The sequence below is a fragment of the Cimex lectularius genome, unplaced genomic scaffold, assembly GCF_000648675.2.
Source record: "Cimex lectularius strain Harlan isolate CLEC.00 unplaced genomic scaffold, Clec_2.1 scaffold433, whole genome shotgun sequence".
NCBI lineage: Eukaryota > Metazoa > Arthropoda > Insecta > Hemiptera > Cimicidae > Cimex > Cimex lectularius.
The window spans coordinates 73081-84102 of NW_019394164.1; the positions used below are offsets into that span (position 1 = coordinate 73081).

General features: G+C 36.6%; 1 long non-coding RNA gene across 1 annotated transcript; it reads left to right on the forward strand.

Annotated features, from left to right (window-relative positions):
- Window positions 1-580: 580 nt before the first annotated feature.
- Window positions 581-1695, forward strand: LOC112128160. Its single transcript, XR_002910884.1, has 3 exons — window positions 581-656; window positions 710-845; window positions 901-1695. It is a non-coding gene; the product is annotated as an uncharacterized LOC112128160 (long non-coding RNA).
- Window positions 1696-11022: the final 9327 nt, after the last annotated feature.

The following is an 11022-nucleotide window of genomic DNA, read 5'->3' on the forward strand; positions in this document are numbered from 1 at the left end:
TCTTCTTATTCCGTTATATTATGTTGTGTTATCAATTGATTTTTCAGGAAAATACATTTATTATTCTCAACAGTATCTTTGCGTTATCATTCATAAACCCATGATTAGCTTGATACATGTTTTTTAAATTTAATTTACTTTTCATAAGGCGTGTGATAAAATGTTATACAGCAACGGGGGTAAAAATAAATCGTGTGTTTATGTCCCGGAAAAATAATCCTAAAGATGTATTGTCGGATGCGTTTACATCTCGGGAAAATAAGTATGTACTAGATTTTTTTTTATTTTGGACCTCGATGCATTATATTAATCCTATATGAGAAAGAGACGAGTTTAATAAAGAAATATCGCGTGTTTATGTTTTGGAGAAATAAATACTACACCTTGTTGGATTTTGTACCTCGAATGGAAAGAACGTTGATTGAAAGATATTATCTGCAAGAGGGTAAAGAAACATCGTCTGTTTCTGTTGTAAGAAAATAAGTACAAGTGGTATGACCTTAGAACTCCAAGGATTATAGTAATCATATACAAGGAATTGAAGAGTTTATTAAAAAAAATATCGACCTCGACGGAGAGAAACATTGATTAAAAGGGATTATCTCAATATATGTCGCACGTATTCTTTCTGTTAAGTCTCGTACGGACTGACTAAGGTAAACTCGGATATAAATTGACAAACAAAAGACTTAGACTTTATTGGTTTTAGGCCGATGTCGAGCGCTCACATAAGACAAGACACACCTTGCTCAAAACGTCCAGCGACTCGACTTAGCACAATGATCATCCGGTGGAGCACACTTTCCTCAGTTCAGCTTGCATCTGAGGACAACAAATCCAGCAAGGTAAGAGGAAATATTTTATTTTTGGTTACTTAATTTCCTATGTAAATTATTATAGATGGACTGTATGCACCTTGGGCGGGCTCTCAGCGCTAGAATTAGAAAAATTTCCGATTTTAAAGTTACGAGCTGAAGGGATTGGCCAAAACTAAATACGGAAATGTTCATGTGGCCGACCTGGACTACCAAGGAGCTACAATGAGAAACTTCAGAGTTTCTTCAAGTAATATACTTGACCGTATCTCAGATTTTCGTGTCATACCACAAGGTTTTTCGGATCATCTTCCTATCTCTTTCTCTTTATCTGCAGGAGTCCTGTCTGAACCATATTCAGGTTTGCCTTTCTTCCTCAACTTAGATGGATTGAAATTTACTCAGAGAACTATAAACGAAAAGTTATTTTCCTTTCAATAGAACTTCCTACCCCCTCTCCCCACAGCCCTGAGGGTTTTCTCTCAGGATCTCCTTCTTGGGGTCTCGCTGTCCGATTCTGTTCGCCCTGTTCCTTGACGACCTTCCATCCGTTTTTGATTATGGTGTGAGAATAGGCGATGTTGCAATAAAAATTCTACTTTCTGCGGACGACATAGTTAGTTATAATGGCTGACTCCACGCATGGTCTATAAAAAAAATATAAAGCTATTGGAGGCTTTTTGTTACCTGGAATTTAACGGTGAACCTCAAAAAGTCTACGGTTATGGTGTTCAGAAGAGGTGGTAGACATAAGTCTTCGTACCGTTGGTATTATAAAGGGAAATAATAGAGGTGGTTAATGAGTATAAATATCTTGGTGTTCTTCTCTCCCCCAGATTGCACTTGACGAATCATTTGCAGAAAAAAGTATCATTTACAATGTGTGGTGATTAGTGACCGTTAATCGATAATTATTCATAAATCGTGAGATGCGGTCTGGTGTGATGTAGGTTTAAGAAAAAAACATTTTCTTTATCGTGCTACGTTTCGATCATTATTGAGATCATCTTCAGGGCCTGGGATTTACAAACATTGTTTACTTATAACAATTACATTTCGGATGTGGAAAAGTGAATTTATAAAATGCAAAATATATATTTTTATATATTCAATCAAAGTATTTCTACTCACTCAAAGTGTCTTCTGTGTAATTGTGCCATTCTTGCGTGTCGTGTCGAGAGTGCCAGTGAGATTTTGCTATTGCTCTTCAGTGTGCCGTTCGATTGATTCTATGTTGCAGTTGCAAGGTATGGGGCTAGCAACAATTTGATTTAATAAAAAAAGTTCTACGGCATTTTGTCCGTAAATTATTTGCATTACCAATTCGAAACCCAAATTACATGGTTTACTTAGAAACATCGCCAGACCCATTATATATACACACCTTACAGCTTCACTTCTCATTCATTCTTAAAAGTTTACATCTTTCAGATATCAACATCTTTCAGATTTCATGCTTGTAAAAATAACAGCGTTAGAAATCATACGGTCGAAGACTTCCTGGTTCTATCTATTCCATAAATTCTCCCTAACCACCCCAACCTTTGATAACCTTGATAAATTGCCAGATCTCCTTTCAGCTTTGTTATCAGCAATAAAAGAGCATCATGGAACTGAATGCATACGCCGTGCTCAATCCTCAGATAATTTCCTGCTGTTTAAAGACCTATTGCATTCATGTAGTACTTTGCCAAACTGTCAACTCAAATCAAATCTACTTATGCATTTTTACTTGTTAGTGAACCTTGTGTGTTAGTGCTCATCTTTTTTATTCCAAATTCTTATTCCTTTTTTATTGTCACTTTATTTTCCCTTTTTTTATTTATTATTTTATACTCCAGTTCTAATCCCTCTATTCCTTTTTTTACTTCGGCATTAGAAAATCTATTTGAGTTCCCGTTCGCCTTGCATGACGACGGCAACGCCTTGCTTCAGTTTTCCAATTCCATGTCCACCCCAGTTCATTATGTCTCAAGTTGTGAAAACTAACTACCTCCACAGGTATATATTGGGTTGTCCGGAAAATAATGCAGGATTTTGGTATTAAACAAAAAAAAAGAAACTAGTTACTTTAAAGCAATGTTCTTTAATCAAAATAATTTCCCATACTCTCAATACATTTCTCCCAACGTGTTGGTAACTTATTAATTCCGTCTGAGTAGAATTCAGAATTTTTAGAATTGATAAAGTCAATAAATGCATTTTCCAGTTCCGTTTGATTTTTGAATATTATGTGTTGTAAGTAGTGGTCCAGGTGTCTAAAAAAATGGTAGTCAGTAGGCGAGAGGTCCGGAGAGTAGGGTGGGTGAGGCAAAGTTTCATAGCCAAGCTCCAATAATTTTTGTGACGTTACACGTGACACATGTGGTCGAGCGTTGTCATGCAACAAAATGGGCCCTTTCCGATTGACCAAAGAGGGCTTCATTACTGCCAATTTCTGATGCATGGTATTAATTTGGTTACAGTATGATTCAGCATTGATGGTTTCGCCAGGATTTAAGAAGCTGTAGTGTATTAAACCAAATGAAGCCCACCATACCGTAACCATTACCTTTTTTTGATGAGTTGGGGGCTTTGGAAAATGTATTGGAGCTTCTCCTTTGTCGAGCCACTGTCCAGAATCCACTTTTCGTCACATGTAACAATTCTGGCCAGAAATGGGTCATTTTTGTTTCGACAAAGAAGTGATGCACAAACATCAAAGCGCTGATTTTTTTGGCGATCGTTTAATGAGTGTGGAACCCAATTTTCGAGTTTTTTCACTTTTCCAATCGCCTTGAGGTGGTCAGCGACGGTCGTTTTACTGACTTTGAGTTGCTCTGCAAGTTCTCGAACAGTTGTTTTGGGGTTTTCTTCCACCACTGATCGCAGAACATCATCATTAAGAGAGGAAGGCCTTCCACGACCTTCTTCATCTTCAAGGCTGAAATCTCCCTCCCGAAATTTTTTAAACCACCTTTGCACAGTGCACTCATTAACACAACCCTCGCCCCAGACTTGGTTAATGTTTCTAGCCGTTTGGGCTCCGCTTCGGCCGAGTTTAAACTCGTAAAAGAAAATCGTACGAAATTCTCGCTTTGACATTATAAGGATGACTGAATTATTTCCAAGTAGCGGAATGCTACAGAGGTAAACAAACAATATCATTTGGAAGAGGATTAATAAGTGTTGACATTCATACAAATGAGTAATCCTGTAAACGTAAACAGAATATTTTATATAGATTTTTTTTAATGAAAACTTAAAATCCTGCATTATTTTCCGGACAACCCAATATAAGAGCTAGCTATGTATTTAACATTAATTAAGAACTCTCCTTCATAAAAAAAATCGCCACAAAACCTAAGTGGATGTGAAAATCTTCATGCTCAAAGATTTTCTTAAAAAAAAATTAATGAGCACTAATCTCAGCTTTAGCGATTCGCAACCCCAAATTATTATTGGCGAATGATGACTGGAAAGTCATCAAAGAAGCCATAGAGCTTCTGCAAATCTTCTTGGAAGACACAGAGGAAGTTCCTTCAGAAAAAATATATCATTTTCCAAAACCGCTGTTTTAGCTCGGAGGATGGCAAGGTGTACAAGGCACAGATTGAGCATACAAGGCTTAAGCGAATCAGTTAAACTGTTAGTGGACAATTTACTCGAATCGTCAAGTCATCGATTTGGGAACTGGGAAAGAAATGATGTAATAAATCAATCAATCTTTCTTGACCCCTGGTTCAAAAAATAAGGATTTGGGGAAGAATCCCAGTTTGTGTACACAAAGAAGCTGATAGTTAAAAAAATACAAACTGTTATACGAGCTGAGCCATGTCTCTAGCTGAAATCTCATTTAATCAGCCAAACACATCAAATTCCAAAATTTGGCAAGAATTTAATGAGATAGTTTGCATTATGAGGACGGTAAGGTCCAAAAGCTTCTGCTTTTGTCCAATTTGATAATTATATAGCAGAACCTCTAGACCGACGCACTGAAACTATGGTTTGGCGAAATGATAGGAAAAGTATATTTCCTAATTTGTACAATCTAGCGTTGAAAAGATTGTGCATTCCTGCAACCTCTGTTCCCTGAGACAGGATTTTCTATAAGGGGGTCAGATATGTACTCAAAAATGATCCCGTCTGTCTTCATCAGAAATTGCGCAAGTGTTATTTATCAATCAAAATAGAGATATATTTTAGGGTGAATAATGCTAAAATCACTAAAGGTACATAAGTTGTTGTACTAATTAGATTAGAACAGGTACATTTCATAAGTTTAGAATTAAAGTTAGATTATGTACAGAGTACATTTAGCAGTTATACACGTATACAGATATACATTAAGGGTGATTGTGGAATATTGAGTTCTCTACCACCCTAACTGAATGAAGGGTGTAAGTACGTAAGGTTTGTAAATAGAAATGATTGTATTTAAGATTGAATGATACTGATTGCATCATGCACTGCCAACAGCTATTTCGTTTCAGCTGAAAAGACCTAGCTGTTGGCAGTGCATGGAGCCTAACCCCTATATCTGGGGTAGGTGATTCTCAGGACCAATAGGCAATATGTTCTGAAACTGGAACTGTCAGAATGTCGGTGGACTCTGAGAAGTGATAGGCCCAACTATGCTCATGTGGATAATGTGCACACCTGTGGATTTGTGCCTATATACATCAGCAATCAGTTAATAAATCATTTTTAATATCTTACTTTTCATTAATTTTTATAACAAGACTGTAAAAATGATTGGTTGACTAAAGAAGACTGAAGTAAGATACATAAGTAATATTTCATTAATAATATGTATCAGTAAAGATATGTGATTTTTATTGAGTTTTATTTTTTAAATAATATTTATTATTCTTTATTTCCAAGAAATATGTAAAGAACTATCAATAAATTACACTGAGTACAAAAAAAGTTTTCATTAGTATTATTATCATCATTACTTTTCTCTCTAAAAATACAATGATTCGATACAATTTATATACTTAATATCAATACTGTGTTATATTTTTCGTTATGGCAAATGAATGCTAGAATAAAAAATCAATTTGAATTTTTGCGGGAAATTTGGATGAAGGGAGGAACCAATAAATAAACAGCTCTTGCAATTGATTGAATCGTTGGGAATCGATTCACTTAAAAGAATCGTTCTTTCCATCACTTACTTTCCTTCATTAAATACTATAATCATAAAAAAGTTAATAATCTGGACGAAAAACTAACTACTTTTCTGTGTATTTATTTCTGTTCTTTTTATGTTCTACATTAATGCATGTATATCCAGAGTTTTATGTTTAATTTTCAATTTACAACGATCTCCGATGACAGACGGATTTAATTCCATGTTTTATATACTTTCATTAATATGTTTCATGATGTGCACAAAATTGTAAAATAAAGTATTTCTATCAATCTATTTTCAATCAGAGTTTTTCTCCGGATACGTTATTCACCGATGAAGTATAACGTTATTCAGCGAAAAAGATCACTTGGGTACAGAGGACGAAATGAAATTTTTTGAATGTAACTTAATATAATAAAAAATTGTATAAAATATTTGTTTTATTTAAATAAGTGACAAGAGAGGTAATATTAATAAGAAGTAAAATAGAATGTTTTTAAATGTAACTTAATATAACAAAAAAATGTATAAAGTTTTTGATTTATTTCACCTAATGTTTTATTTAAATAAGTGATAAGAGTGGTAATATTGTTAAGATTATTTCGTAAAAATGGTGGGGAAAGGTGTCGGTTGAAGGTGGGGTCAGGTGGATTTGGGTTTGCTGTCAGATCCCATGATGGTAGAGGTGTGAGGGGATGTGGAGGTTGAACCGCTTTAAACGACCTGTAGGTAATTGTGGATTGTTACGGTTGAATCGTAGAAGGTACAGTTTAATATTTTACTTAGTATTTTGCATTGGATGGATTTGATTTTATAAGAGCTCGATATTTTCGTTGATAACCAAGTTTAATTCCCTATGTCCATGTCTGTAAATGGTCTTGTAAATAGTGAATTTTGTATTTCTTGCAAGATATGGTTAGATCTATGGTCAAGTAATCTAAGGAGTAATTTGTAGCGTAGTCAAGTTTCTCCTTCAGTCGTTTATAGGGATTGTACTTTAGTATTTTGTCAATTACAATTAATTAAGGTTTTTAGTTGAGATAAAAAAAGTCAGTGGCACGAGCGGGATTCGAACCCACGATCTTCGGCTAGATTCGCCGCTGCTCTACCACTTGAGCTATCGTGACCTCGATCCACTCGGACATCAACTTCCTAACTTAACCCCACCTTTTGAGTTTTCCCTTCTTTTTGCCATTTTTCAAATGTCGTGTAATCGGATTGGATTCTCGGCGACAAATGAAATTTTATCTCAACTAAAAACCTTAATTAATTGTAATATATTAATTGGTCAAGAGGACCACGAAATTAGTGAATTTAATATTTTGTCAATGTTTAGCCGCAGGTAGTGCACAATACCTGAGATGGGAATGGGTTTTCCATTGAAATACTATAGGACAAGAGGATTTTTCGAATGTAAAGATGATATGAGTTAGTTTAGTTGATTTTTATTTTCCATTTGCGAGACCACGACTGATTAAGGTTTAACTGGATTTGGGTGTTATGACTAACTAGTGAGGAATGGTCAGGATTATATGACAACATGTCTGTGTCGCCAGCAAAACTGCAAATAGTACTGTTAGAGACCGTAGTGACCGAGTGGATTTGTAACGTTAGAGGTCCGGAGATCAATTCCCGGAGTAGCCCATGGCTTTTCTAATTGAAAATAGTAAGAAAATTGTATGGTAAAGTGTTTTGATTTTCGTATGCGACTCCCAACCGGTAGTTGGAAGTTAAGCCAAGGTAAGACTGGAATTATACTCTAATATTTCTAATATTTTTAAAGAGAACAGGAATGTCGGCTGTGTACATTGTGAATAGGAAGGGCCTTAGGATGCTGCCCTGGGGCACACCCGCTTTAATGAGAATATTTTTTTTTAAATTTATTTATTTGTAGCCTATACATACTTGTACATAATACAAATGTGATCACAATGTATATTGTTCATCGCTCGGTCACAGCACTAACACTGATGCCAGCGCTGCACCCGGAGGACGCATGCCATGAGAAGCCAGCCAGTGCTGGCACTCATTTTAATAGATTAGGGGCAAGAAGGTCTCGGGGCCATCGTCGTTTTAGGCGACGTGGTGGATTCTCGGGATGGGAATCTAGCGGTAGGGTTAGGATGGATCGATAGGTTGGTATGAAATTTTTGGAATCGGAAATGGATCAGTTCGTGGACAAAAGGAACGTTGAGGTCTTTGTGGATAGTGAGGTTAGAGACGTAAAAAGGAGCTTTGACGATTTGTCTGAGGGCTTTTGATTGGAAGGACTGGATACGCTGGATATTGGATGGTTTGGCGGAACCCCACAGTTCCACACCGTATGTCCAAAGTGGTCGCAGTAAAGTCTTGTATAAGGTCAGTTTAGTGCTGATGGTTAACCCGGATTTTGGTCCTAGTAGTCTGCGTAATTGTCCAAGTCTTCTGTTGAGTTGTTGTCTTTTAAGTCTTGTGTGGGGATTCCACGTCAGTCTGCTGTCAAGGTATAGTCCTAGGTATTTGACTTGAGTGGAAGTCGGTATCTCTTCATTGTTGATGTATAGTGGAGGGCAAGACTGTTTTTTCAAAGTGAACGTACATTGGATGCACTTTTCTCCGTTTAATCTTGTCCTCCACTTTTTGCACCAACCTTCGATGAGCTCAAGGTGTTCTTGGATATTAGAGGTAGCTTGGGTAGGATTCAAGTTAGAGGACAAAATTGCGGTATCATCCGCGTAGGTGGTAATGATGGTATTGGGGTGAGTAGATAGATCAGCAGTATAGATGGTATAAAGGATAGGACCAAGGATACTCCCTTGTGGGACACCGGCTTGTATTGGCCTGATTTCAGAGAACTCGTTACCGCACCTCACTCTGAAGCAGCGGTCTGTTAGGTAGGATTTCAGGATAAGGTAATAAGGAGTGGGTAGGAAGCGTTTGAGTTTATAAAGCATGCCCGGGTGCCACACCCTGTCAAAAGCTTGTGCTAGATCTAGGAACGCACCCAGGCAATACTCTTTGTTCTCAAGAGCAGAGGAAATGGTGTCCACAACTCTAAAACCGTAGAATGAAGTGGGCGGAAGCCGAATTGGTGAAAGGGAATAATATTATAAGTATCTAGGATAGGGATTAGTCGTTTTAAGAGGAGCCTTTCAAGGATTTTGGACATTGTAGGAAGAAGGCTGATGGGTCTGTAGGAGGATATCTGGTCGGGAGGTTTATGAGCATTAGGAATGAGGATATAAGAAGAAAAGGCAGCACCCTGAGCGATGTGGAAATACCGTTCTTTCGGATAGGATTTTGATAAATTAAAGGAAGGAAAGCCTTCAACTTCAACAGCAAACTAGTGCCATACCCGATCGAGACCATGGGCCACATCGAGAAAGACACCCCAGCAATACTATTTCTGTTCAAGAACGCGTTTCACCTGTTGTATACGGAGTGAAACGAGTAGAAACCATACTAATGTTGAAGTTCAGCTGAAACCTGAAATATCAGCAGTTCAACGATTTTGCCTAGGGCAGGAAAGAGACTAACAGAACGGTAGAAGCTTGGATGTTTAGTAACATTGTTGATATCATTATAATTAATGAATATTTCCACTGTACTTGGAAGTATGTTGTTTTTCGTATATGACATATATATATAATGTCAGAAAAATCCGACCTTTTTTATGTTAATTTTTGCAGTCGTAATTAGGTTATATCCTGGGACCTTTCGGTTAGATAAAGTTTTAATGAAAGATTTAATCTCTGAAAGAAGGAAAGGCTTCAGAAGTAACGGAAGACGCAAGTGTGAATTTATTTGTGTTCAAACTCGGCAAACTGGGTTGTTATCTGTATCAAGACAGTTGATTCTGTCTTCAGGGATATTGGGTGTCTCTTGCCATCTAGCGCTTTTTTTTGGCGTTGTTGAGTAATTTACGTACGTGTGCAGGGTGGGCCGTATAAGTACTGTTTATTACGTCTTCGTAGCCTAGGTGTAATTGAAGTCGAAGCTGCTTTTGTATCGTCGATGTGAAATGTTGTTCAGCTCTGTCAATAACGTACGGTGTCTTCAGGGAACTTTTTATGTATATATTATCGGCTAGGAAAGCTCTGAAAATAATCAACTATAAATAAATCTACAAATACATAAAAATATTTTTTCGATATATAATTTTACACTGAATAAACTAAATTCATTTCTCGTACCAAAAATAGTTGTTAGTCATTTTGTATTATATTTCATGATGGATATTTTAACTGGTTATGTATTGAATCTGCCCGGTGGGTTATTGCCTAAGTAGTAAGAATTCTGAAGCGAAAGGCGTAAAGATATACAGTTTGGGATGCTCGCCATGTACCGCGGGCTCTCTAACCAAAAATTAATTCACACTGAATTATTCATAGTCACTAATACCGCAGGTGACAACCACTATGTGTTTCAAGATCTGCTCTATGCTCAAAGGTAAAGTATAAAGTGAAATAACGATTTCTTCTGACTATAGTTTCTAAACAGTCGTCCTCATTTACTACCATATTCGATATTGCGAAATATAAATCAATCTAATTAAAAGTAGCTTTCCTTTATAAACCGCATTGTTTGAAAAAAAACGAACGAGAGGTAACAATTTAAAATTTCAGACAAAATTTATTCATGAAGGATAGTTGCATAAAAGAACTGCAGAAAAAGTGAAAGCTGGTTGTTTCCAGTTTTAATTGTCTCAGCTAACTATAGAGACGTACAAGAACCTATTGCTCAAAAATGAAATCGTAATGAAACCTCCATGATCGTAAAGCACCACTGCTGATGAAGGCACGTTCTGTGTTCATATTCACATTAATTTTTTAGAAATTATTTTGTTGATTTTTAACGTAACCATTCTTTAGGGAATAAACGCAAATACCAATTTTAAGAAGTTAAAAAATTGTTGTTTACAAATTGACTAAAGAATGTTACGACTCGAGGAAACAAGAAAATTGTCTCTCCGCGGCGCCCGGAAAGACTCTGCTCAGTTTTATGAACCTAAACTTGTAAGATTTCTTCAACCGGACTCCAAGAAAATGAGCGGAAAGCTGAGTGAATTTAAACAACTTTCTCCGTGTCCACCGTTGTTTGAAACCTTTACAT